The following is a 12334-nucleotide window of genomic DNA, read 5'->3' as shown; positions in this document are numbered from 1 at the left end:
TTCACCCTAATAAGGTCCGATACGGTGATAAATGTTCGATAACAGATAATAATTTACAATTTAAAGCTGTATTCGTTGTTTAATTCTAAATTCACCAGTTTGTAGCGTTACTGAAGCTCAATGAAGTGATCCGGAACACGAAAGATTACTGATAACATTGAGAGTACAGTGCAGCTCAAGTAGCGACAGTTACCCGGTATCCAGACCAGTAACCAGTATTAACCCTGGTAACCAGTAGTAACCAGTAGTAACCAGTTACCCCGGTAACCATCATGGCTCAGTCTCAAGTTGATTCAGATCACATAAGGGCACAGCGCCACACGATGAGGGTCCTCAAGAACAGGGCTAAACGACAGCTGAAAACTTGCAGTTATAAAATTAAAGTTCAGGTACGTTCAAGACTCAAGTCCATTACATGCTTTATTAAAATAGTTACTAAAGTTTGTCACAGTTTGTCATAATTTGTTACATTATACTGTAGCACTAAATTTTGCAGTTACAGCTTGTAACCTCTGGGTTGGGTCAATCCCATTTTGTCACTTGTCATCAAATTTGTCATTATTCTGCTATAGTATGTACCATTGTTCTACTTACCTACTATTATCTAATATTACATAATATTACATAATATTACATAATATTACATAATATTACATAATATTACATAATATTACATAATATTACATAATATTACATAATATTACATAATATTACAAAATATTACATAATATTACATAATATTACATAATATTACATAATATTACATAATATTACATAATATTACATAATATTACATAACTCTGGAGACTGGTATTTGTTTGTTAATTTGGATGGTTCATTGTTGTCTGGCTTCTCTTCCTGTCCTTTGGTTTGGTTCTGATGGTTTTGATGTCTATGGTTACTACTGCTGCTGCTGCTTCTTCTAGTGGAACTATGTAAAAGGGGATCGTTGCTAGCGTCGAGATTGTCTTAACCCTGCCTTAGTCAGTTGAAAGTCTGATAGCATATGTTCCGTTTGATTTGACCAAACTAATGCCTTTCATTGCTTTATAATATTACATAATATTACATAATATTACATAATATTACATAATATTACATAATATTACATAATATTACATAATATTACATAATATTACATAATATTACATAATATTACATAATATTACATAATGACACACTATAACATTTCAGCTGCTGCTGGTCCTATGTTACATTATAGCCGCCATTGCTATCAAGATATACTTCGCCATTACAAGTTGAGCTACGTTTCAGACACACATCGAAACTTCAGAATCAGACTTCAAAATCTCCAACTACTCAGAAATTGTAATTCATTCAGAGTTGCCTTTTAGTAGACAACTACTTCATCATCTGGGATATAAGTTTAAGCTAAATCGAAGACCTCGTGGATATAAGGTCTTATAATTCTTGCCTCGATGTTATCGAATTCGGGCTAAATAGACACTGGCAAGTAAGCAAGTTGTTATCAATGATCGGTTAAAAGGTTGATCCAATCTGTCTATGTGGGATCAATTGAAAACCTGATAACAAAGACAGAGTTAAGATTGTTCAGATTTACGGTCATACATGTTATTGTTTTTTAACGACCATTCCCGTCATCAAACTTCGATGGCGAGATTCTAAGAATACTAGTAAATCAAATTTTATGACTGAATGATGCTCAAAGCTGTCAGTTCAAAGAAAATGACGTGAACAACCACAAATTTTTGATAATTTTTAATTTTTAATTTTTAATTTATTGAGTCCTTATATAATAGTTTTATTTGTCAACTAGTGTAACTGTAACCTGTGCAAAAGTATAAACTCGCTCAAAGCTGTCAGTTCAAAGAAAATGACGTGAACAACCACAAATTTTTGATAATTTTTAATTTTTAATTTTTAATTTATTGAGTCCTTATATAATAGTTTTATTTGTCAACTAGTGTAACTGTAACCTGTGCAAAAGTATAAACTCGCTCAGTTGACACCGGCCGCATATTAGAGTAAATTTACGCAATACGTATCCAATACTAATACTTAATAGGCTCCACTGCCAAATTACCTTAAAAAGAGAGAGAGAAAGAGAGAGAGAGAGAGAGAGAGAGAGAGAGAGAGAGAGAGAGAGAGAGAGAGAGAGAGAGAGAGAGAGAGAGAGAGAGAGAGAGAGAGAGAGAGAGAGAGAGAGAGAGAGAGAGAGAGAGAGAGAGAGAGAGAGAGAGAGAGAGAGAGAGAGAGAGAGAGAGAGAGAGAGAGAGAGAGAGAGAGAGAGAGAGAGAGAGAGAGAGAGAGAGAGAGAGAGAGAGAGAGAGAGAGAGAGAGAGGGGGAAAAAGTGAAACACTTTAGTATCACATTTGGGGTAAAAAACCATTAATTAAACCATTAATACCAACGGCAGATTTTTTTAAATTTGCTTATTGGCTTCGTCAGAGTTTTGTCAAAACTAGACCAAAAAAATTAGTCCCATAACTCTAACCGTTTTCTTGCATTGATTAAACCGTTAGGAAATTACACACCCACAGATTTATTGGGATTATTTGCATAGATATGCGGTACCTAATTGACTACTCAAGATCTAAATTACATTGACAACTTTTTCTTGACCATTAATTATTGTACAAATATCGCGGGTTGCTCTCAATTAGTACAATAGGGATTAAATGGGTATAAATGTAATTAAATAAATAAATAACTAAACGCTGAGACTAAGTCGAGTAAAACATAATAATTTGATTGAAACAAACTCGGTAACGCGGCGGTGAACATGGAACAGGTTACCTTTTGAAAAGTCAAAATAGGATCAGCTGTAGAATTAGAAATTCCTCTCGCGGCTCAATTGTTAGTCACTTTCAAACAATAGCTATTCGTATTAGCATTACTATAGCAAGTCGCCGACGTGATATAATCAAAATTGAATATTTGACTGGGGTCACTGTCATGTGGTTAATTGTTAAGATAAGTGGCTTTCGTGACTTCCATGACTTGTCACCGACGCGCGGATTGCACGATTGGCTATAAGTTTATAAGTTTTTATCAGTTAACCTTTATTTTGTCGAACTATAAGTATTTTTATACCTATAAGAAAGTTTTCAACTCAAAGTCCATAATCAAACTTTTCAGAAATTAATAATTTTCGAATAATTGCATCAATCACATGCTGTAAAAATCTTTTTGGGTTGCTTTCGGGTCGATACATTATAGTATTTTGGGATAAGGGCGGTATAGTTAGTGACCAATTAGCTGATATTTATTCATTATTGAATATTTATTGCCGAGTACAGCTGCCGTCAGGTAGTTCGTCTTAATCTATAACAATTGTAATTGTAAATGAATGGGAAAAGCGAGCGACCGATTTCATTCTCGGTATCATTTTGCATTTGCAGACGGTTATTCAAATAATATCATTTCCTTTTGTTTGGGAAAGAACGACACTGGCAGCGGTCCACTCTACCCATGATTATTGGTTTTGGTCAAATAGATATATAGATATAATTCGAACAATTGAAACAAATCAAATTGGCGGGCAAACGATCCGTTTCATGATAATGATATGTATAAAACAATACCATTACCAATCATTGTTTTATACATATAATATCATGTTCATGAAACGGATCGTTTGCCCGCCAATCTGATTTGTTTAAATTGCTCGAATTATAATGCTTCTGCTTAACTGCAGTCGAGCACTCTCTTTGGGAAACCAAACAACAACTATTTATTATTTATCACAATGCTGGCAAGCATTACCGTCGCCCTTATATTCACAATACTATTTACCCCCTATACTAGTATATCCCCTTTATTGTTTTCCAGGCATTAAGACTCATCGAAAGTAGTTCAGCAGGCATATTTAAGTTCAAAACATTCTAATTCAATGTTAAAGATGACAGGAATAAGAAATAGTTATGTGGAGGTTTTTAAGAAATTTGCGCAAAATACGCGCGAGCATGTAATACGAAATTAGGTAAAAAACCCAAAATCGCCATATTCAGGTGCCTTAAAAACCATGTTAAAATTGAGTTAGAGATATGAAACTTTGCAGGGCGTCTAGACCTTGTCCAAATCGACTGTAAAAAAAATTTCATGTTTCAGGAGTATCGGGAAGTGGGTTTTCTGGAACCCCTGTTTTACAACAGATTGTCGTGAAGTATCACAGTGCTGGCAAGCACGACCGTTGCATTTATTGTGGGTATACTATGTACCCCATTTACTATTATACCCCTTTACTATTATACCCCCTTTGGTACACGTTAGAAGCCTCTTTCGTGCACGCGAAGCGTGCACTCCGGCCGGAGGCGGCGGCCGAAGGCCGCCGCCTCCGGCAGGAGTTTTTCAGGCATTAAGACTCATCGGAAGTCGTTCAGCAGATTTATTTTTAGTTCAAAACATTCTAATTTGATGTCAAAGATGACAGGAATAAAAAATAGTTATGTTGAGATTTTTAAGAAATTTGCATAAAATACTCGCCAGCACTGTTATACGAAATTCGGTAAAAAACCCAAAATCGCCATATTCAGGTGCCTTAAAAACCATGTTAAAATTGAGTTAGAGATCTGAAATTTTTCAGGGCGTCTAGACGTTGACCAAATCGACTGCAAAAAAAGTTTCAGGTTTCAGGAGCATCGGGAAGTGGGTTTTCTAGAACCCCTGTTTTACGACAGATTGTCGTGATATCTATATACATACATATATATATTCAGGGATAGACGCTTTGCCAGTCAATTGTAGCCTGTATTTAATTGTCCATAGATTCAAAAGTATAAAAGATACAGCCATTTCCGACCACAGGTCTTGAAAATAATTGTGTACACTTTAGTTTACATTGTATAAACAAATTATTTGACGTCATGAACACCCCTTGATGACGTCATCAAGTTAACCGTTTTTAAAACTTGATTTTTGACAAAGTAATAACTTTTAAAAATGATTTTACACCATTAAAAAGTAATTGTATTCAAAATCTGAGGAAATTTTTATCTGAGATAATTGTTCAAGCAATCTGAAAATCTACCGGAAAGTTTTTCTAGCTTGCTCCTTCATAAAGATATTCGTCATTAAAGTTTGTACTTTTTTGAAGAATTATTTTATAAAAACGTCAATTTTGCGATTTAGTATTCTCTGGTGTTGGGCCATGCCTTGGGTTGTGGAGCTCAGTTCTGCTTCCTATAGGTATAAATTGTGCATTAGACTTGTTTTAAAGTTGAAAATCAAAAAGTTGCACACGTGGGGACACGCCCAAATTGATAGAAAATTGCTAAAATCACTGAAAATTGTTGTTTTCGTCATTTTCTGTCAACTTTAGAGTGCCGTTGTGATTACAGCTCTTCTTGAAATACTTTGAAACTTTGCATGCTTATCAAGCTATATATAAAACAATTACATGCAAAAATTGACGGCGATTCAATTTTGGATGCGCACGCAACGTCCGCTCAAAGTTTGCACGTGCGAAAGGTGAGAATTTTGCTCATTCGTGATTTCCAACAAATTCTGCTTTGCCACGACAGTTTGATGTAATTATATGAATTTAATGCCAACTTGAATGAGTATTAAGTGGCATATTCAGTCAGTGATCGACCGATATGCTTACCTAAACACAAGGAGATGTTTTTAAAGGAAAAATTTCGAAATCGTTGAAACTTCCTCCTTATTAATGAAGATATCAGTTTAAATTTCGACTTTATAAAGTACCCTGACATTATAATCAAAAAGAGATGATATTTTACCAAAACCCATAATCATGGGTAGAGTGGACCGCTGCCAGTGTCTCTCTTTCCCAAACAAAAGGAAATGATATTAATTTGATTGACCGTTCTCAAATGCAAAATGATACCGAGAATGAAATCGGTCGCTCGCTTTTCCCATTCATTTACAATTGTAATAGATTAAGAAGAACTACCCGAAGGCAGCTGTACTCGGCAATAAAGATTCAATAAACTTCAGCTAATTCAATAAGTAATAACTACCACCCTTACCCCGAAATACTAGGTATCGACCCGAACGCAACCCAAAGAGATTTGTACAGCATCTGATTGATGTAATCAATCGAAACTTATTACAATTTGTAAGCCGTGAATGAATGGGAAAAGCGAGCGACCGATTTCATTCTCGGTATCATTTTGCATTTGAGAACGGTCAATCAAATTAATATCATTTCCTTTTGTTTGGGAAAGAGAGACACTGGCAGCGGTCCACTCTACCCATGATTATGGGTTTTGGTAAAATATATACTATATATATATGTATGTATAGACGCTTTTGCAGTCAATTATAGCCTACATTTAAGTGTCCGTAGATTCAAAAGTATAAAAGATACAGTCATTTCGAACCACAGGTCTTGAAGATAATCGTTTACACTCCAGTTTCCATTATATCAAAAAATAATTTAACGTCATCATCATCACTTGATGACGTCATCAAGTTAAGTGTTTTTATAACTTGGTTTTTAACAAAATAACAACTTTTCAAATCGATTTTAAACCATTAAGGAGTAATTTTATTCAAAATCTGAGGACATTTTCATATTAGATAATTGTTCAAGCATTCTGAAAATCTACCGGAAAGTTTTCCTATCTTGCTCCTTCATAAAGATATTCGCTATTGAAGTTAGTGCTTTTTTGAAGAATAATTTTATAAAAATACAAAAGTTGTGAATTAGTATTCTCTGGTGTTGGGCCATCCCTTGGGTTGTGGAGCTCGATTGTGCTTCCTAAAGGTCTAAATTGTGTTATAGGCTAGTTTTAAAGTTGAAAATCGAAAAGTTGCACACGTGGGGACACGCCCAAATTGATAGAAAATTGCTAAAATTACTGAAAATTGCTGTTTTCACCATTTTTATCAACTTTGGAGTCCCGTTGTGATCCAAGTTCTATATGACATCTCCTGAAACTTTGCATGCTTATTAAATTATATATAAAATACTGCTATGCAAAAATTTACGGTGATTCAATATTGTATGCGCACGCAACGTCCGCTCAAAGTTTGCACGTGCGAAAGGTGAGAATTTTGCTCATTCGTGATTTCGAATAAATTCTGCTTTCCCGCGATATTTAAATGGGATTATATATGAATTTAATGCCAACTTGAATGAGTAAAAAGTGCCATATTCAGTCAGGTAAAATTTCGAAATCGATGAAATTACCTCCTAATTATTAATATAAATATTAATGAAGTTATGAGTTTACATTTCAGCTTTGTAAATTATCCTGACATTATAATCAAAAAGAGATGATATTTGACCAAAACCCATAATCATGGGTAGAGTGTACCGCTGCCAGTGTCTCTCTTTTCCAAACAAAAGGAAATGATATTAATTTGAATAACCGTCCGCAAATGCAAATTGATACCGAGAATGAAATCGGTCGCTCGCTTTTTCCATTCGATCACGGCTTACGAATTGTAATTGGTAATAAAGCTTATTGATTAGAAAAAGCGAGCGACCGATTTCATTCTCGGTATCAATTTGCATTTGCGGACGGTTATTCAAATTAATATCATTTCCTTTTGTTTGGAAAAGAGAGACACTGGCAGCGGTACACTCTACCCATGATTATGGGTTTTGGTCAAATTAGATATATAGATTTGACCAAAACCCATAATCATGGGTAGAGTGGACCGCTGCCAGTGTCTCTCTTTCCCAAACAAAAGGAAATGATATTAATTTGACTGACCGTTCTCAAATGCAAATTCATACCGAGAATGAAATCGGTCGCTCGCTTTTCCTATATTCAATAAGCTTTATTACAATTCGTAAGCCGTGAATGAATGGGAAAAGCGAGCGACCGATTTCATTCTCGGTATGAATTTGCATTTGAGAACGGTCAGTCAAATTAATATCATTTCCTTTTGTTTGGGAAAGAGAGACACTGGCAGCGGTCCACTCTACCCATGATTATGGGTTTTGGTCAAATATCATCTCTTTTTGATTGTAATGTCAGAGTATTTTATAAAGTCGAAATATAAACTGATATCTTCATTAATAAGGAGGAAGTTTCAACAATTTCAAAATTTTTCCTTTAAAAACATTTCCTTGTGTTTAGGTAAGCATATCTGTCGATCACTGATTGAATATGCAACTATATAATCTATCAAGTTGGCACTAAACTCAAATATAATGTCATTTAACTGTCATGTTACTGTTAAAGCAGGAACTAAATCTAATCGAAATAAAGAGAGTGAAGTTCTCACTTTTTGCAAACTTTGAGCGGACGTTGCGTGCGCATCCAATATCAAATCACCGTAAAATTTTGAATTTTCGTATTTCTTATGTATTTTAATAAGTGTGCAAAGTTTCAGAATATTCTAGCAAGAACTCGCATCACAACGGGACTCCAAAGCTGATAAAAATCGTGAAAATAACAATTTTCAGTGATTTTAGCAATTTTGTATCAATTTGGGCGTGTCCCCACGTGTGCAACTTTTCGATTTTCAACTTTAAAACTAGCCTATAACACAATTTAGACCTTTAAGAAGCAAAATTGAGCTCCACCACCCAAGAGATGGCCCAACACCAGAGAATACTAATTCACAACTTTTGTGTTTTTATAAAATTATTCTTCAAAAAAGCACTAACTTCAATAGCAAATATCTTTATGAAGGAGCAAGGTAGAAACATTTTCCGGTAGATTTTTAGAATGCTTGAACAATTATCTAAGGTGAAAATTTGCTCAGATTTTGAATAAAATTACTCCTTAATGGTGTTAAATTGATTTGAAAAGTTGTTATTTTGTCAATAATCAAGATTTAAAAACGCTTAATTTGATGACGTCATCAAGTGGTGACGATGACGTTAAATTGTTTTTTGATATAATGTAAACTAAAGTGTAAACGATTATCTTTAAGACCTATGGTTGGAGATGACTGTATCGTTTATACTTTTGAATCTACGGACACTTAAATGTAGGCTACAATTGACTGCCAAAGCGTCTATACATAATATATATACCACCACTATACTATACTTCACGACAATCTGTTGTAAAACAGGGGTTCCAGGAAACCCACTTCCCGATACTCCTGAAACTTGAAATTTCATTTACACTCGATTTGGTCAACGTCTAGACACCCTGCAAAGTTTCAGATCTTTTACTCATTTTTAACGTGGTTTTTAAGGCACCTGAATATGGCGATTTTGGGTTTTTTACCTAATTTCGTATAACATGCTGGCGCGTATTTTGCACAAATTTCTTGAAAATCTCCAAATAACTATTTCTTATTCCTGTCATCTTTAACATCGAATTAGAATGGGGGTAAGCAGTAAGGGGGGTAAATAGTAAAGGGGGTAAATAGTAGAGGGGGTAAATAGTAAAGGTGGGTAAATAGTAAAGGGGGTAAATAGTATTGTGAATATAAGGGCGACGGTCATGCTTGCCAGCATTGTGATATATAGATATATATAATATGTACTTCACGACAATCTGTTGTAAAACAGGGGTTCCACTTCCAGAAAACCCACTTCCCGATACTCCTGAAACTTGAAACTTTTTTACAGTCAATTTGGTCAAGTAAAAATCTTGACATCCTGCAAAATTCCAGATCTCTAATTCAATTTTAACATGGTTTTTAAGGCACCTGAATATGGAGATTTTGGGTTTTCACCGAATTTCGTATAACATTGTTGGCACGCACGTATTTTGCACAAATTTCTTAAAAACCTCTACATAACTATTTCTTATTCCTGTCATATTTGACATTGAATTACTATTAGAATGTTTTGAACTTAAAATATGCCTGCTGAACTACTTTCGGTGAGTCTAAACGCCTGAAAAACAGTAAAAGGGGTATAAGTATAGGGGGTAAATAGTATAGTGAGTATAATAGCGGCGGGCATGCTTGCCAGCGGCAGCACTGTGATTATATGCAGATTACAGGGTGTCTCAATTAGGCGACTGATTGTCCAGTGTTAATAAATTGATGATTCTACAATCTACATGTGACATGGAGGCTGTTTTGAAAATTTCAAGGCAAAGCTCCATCAAAAAACTGTTCATTTGCCGCATATAAATGTTTTAAAGATTTGGGACTGATTGGATATCTGAAACAACTTATAAAGCACCTGCTGAACACACAATCACTGTTTAAATTTAGTGTATCGTATTCAGAACCTGCAAAATAGAATCGCGTCTTTAAATTTGCAAAGTTAGATTAAACGGTTTTTCAACTCTGTTTTCCATTCGTAATTTCAATAGTTGTATTGGTACTTTTTATCGAACAGTAAAAATAAGTGCGCCTGTGTCTTCTTTACCTGGTCCTGGGGACCCCAGGCTATTATGTTCATTAGAGATTAGGCGGAATGACAGGCTGAGCGCGGCCCAGTAAGCGTCTTCTGATACATAAAAATAAGTTGCTGTGATACTAATATGTGATACTGATATGATAGAATGTAACTTATATATTATATTATTATTATATTATACCTTATATATATTATAATACCACGTATCAATAATGTATTACCTTTCTCTCGCCACATGTTAAACAACTGATTTGTCTTTTAACTGTGAAGTGAGTCGTCTGTCTCCTCCAAATCACCATGATATGAATGAGACAGTAGAAGCCCTGTCAGAGCCTCACGTGCAATATCTTGTGTTGTCATACTTTCTTTGTGTAAACCTCCGACTCGAATTTTTTAAACTTTAGAAGCCAAGTTTACTTTAGGAGCCAGGTACAACTAAAGGTTAATAGTAGTTAAAGACCCCCCCCCCCCCCCCCCCCTCTTAATAGTAGTACCGATTTTGCACTACTAAGTAAAACCCTATTTATATTGAGATACCATGGGCTTCTCCCTTTCCCTTAAACACTAAATTTCTAGTTAATTAGTTTGTTCTTATTAAATATCCGTATTATCGAGCTGTAAACTCATGTAAGCATTCCATGGATAAAGGGACAATGTAGTCAACCATTATTGATCAATTGCAGTAGAAAGCTGGAATTATCCGCTATAAGTCTAATAGTAGAGTACAGTGTACTATTAGTATTATAGGCTATAGAGTTATGGTACCTACGTCCTATAACGGTGAGAATCCTTAACTTATATCTACCACATTTAATAGCTCATTTATTATTATTTGATCTTTATTATCAATATCATTCGACCCCTCTTCCTATTCGACCGTGACCGCGCCCATTCGATCGACTAAGGAGTGTTATAAAGTTGTTGTACTCTATAAGTGTATATTCACCTACAAGCATAACTGCTTGGCGTGATGAGGTACATCTTTGATTGGTCGAAGGTCTTTCAACAACACAGCATCATCACTTTCATGTTTTTCTGGGCCCAAACATTCTACGCTCCTACTATGCTATTACTGGTCTCTTGACTAACTCCCAATCATCTGTCCATATGGTAGTGTTTCTGGACAAATAGATGGTATACGATGCCCTCAGGCTGATCTCAGCGATCTTCATGCAGGCCTTCTTCTTCTCTTTGTTCTTTACGTTCAGGTGGTTCATAAAGGTTGGGAGGCTATAGTTGTAAATGCTTCGAGCTCCCACTTCTACTTTCTGGAGCTTGCAAGCCCATCCGTTGGCTTCTATCTCTTCTGTCAGCTGCTGATATCTCTTCATCTTTCGCTTCTCTTGATCATCAAAGTTCTGCTCATTTCCACAAGTTAGCTCCATTAGATAAACCTTCTTTGCTTTATCTGAATAGATCACTACATCAGGTCTTAGTGGTGTAGCTGCAATGTGCTGCGGGAAGTTCCTCTGTCTCTCATCCTCATCAAATATTATCTTCCAGTCGTTGGCATCTGAAAAAAAATATCTTTGGGTCTTATGATGAGTTGGGTCAGCTAGGGTAAACTTCTCGCGCTTATTGCCCGCCTTGTGGAAGACCGACGGTGCCCTCTTCGATTCCTTGGCGATGTCGGAATTAAACTCGTCAATCTGTGATGAAACAGTCTTCATGATTTCACGTAGGACCTGATCATGGCGCCAGTTGAAATGTCCCTGTCTTAGTGCAATAATTTAAAAAAATAATATACTCTATATAATAGGCTAAACGAAGGTCGATTTCTCGGTTATTTTTGAGCTTTCGTTCAGAAAATAATTCGGGACCTTCAAAGGGGGGTAACAAGAAGGCGTTACAAGTGTAAAAAGCCTTCGATAATACAAAATTTGCATCACATCTTCAACCTGCTTAATAGAGGCGCCACCTAAAACGTAAACAAACAATGATCACCTCTTTGACCTGCTTAATAGAGGCGCCACTAAAACGTAAACAAACAATGATCACCTCCCCGCCAGTATCCACATCTATAGGTAAGTTTGTCATCTGACCACCAAGTGTTATTGAATTATAAAGATATTTCTTGGTTATATCTTACCAAGCTAAGACGT

This window comes from Bolinopsis microptera, chromosome 1, assembly GCF_026151205.1.
Source record: "Bolinopsis microptera isolate Bmic1 chromosome 1, MBARI_Bmic_1.0, whole genome shotgun sequence".
Classification (NCBI taxonomy): domain Eukaryota; kingdom Metazoa; phylum Ctenophora; class Tentaculata; order Lobata; family Bolinopsidae; genus Bolinopsis; species Bolinopsis microptera.
This window is presented reverse-complemented; position numbering follows the sequence as displayed.